Source organism: Lupinus angustifolius, chromosome LG01 (genome assembly GCF_001865875.1).
Source record: "Lupinus angustifolius cultivar Tanjil chromosome LG01, LupAngTanjil_v1.0, whole genome shotgun sequence".
In the NCBI taxonomy this organism is placed as follows: domain Eukaryota; kingdom Viridiplantae; phylum Streptophyta; class Magnoliopsida; order Fabales; family Fabaceae; genus Lupinus; species Lupinus angustifolius.
Genome location: NC_032009.1, coordinates 14,915,008 through 14,915,364, shown reverse-complemented (window position 1 = coordinate 14,915,364; position 357 = coordinate 14,915,008).

The window sequence follows — 357 nt, the reverse complement described above, 5'->3', positions numbered from 1 at the left end:
GTTACCTAATTAATGAGTTCACATTTTATACGAAAAAACAAGATGATCAAAGTAAAATGCAAAATAATGGTGTGACTCTTGTTGCTCGAACTTTACACATGTCAAGTGCAAAAGATAGAAACTCAATATATGTGAACATGTCATACTTTGGGGTTATTGAACAAATATGGGAATTGGATTACATATTGTTTCGGATGCCAGTTTTTTATTGTATGTGGGATGATAACAATAATGGTTTTCGAGTTGATGATTTAGACTTCATATAGGTGGATCTTAATAGGTCAAGATATAAAGATGAGTCATTTATTCTAGCATCACAGGTTCAACAAGTATTTGATATTAGTGACTCAGCTGATA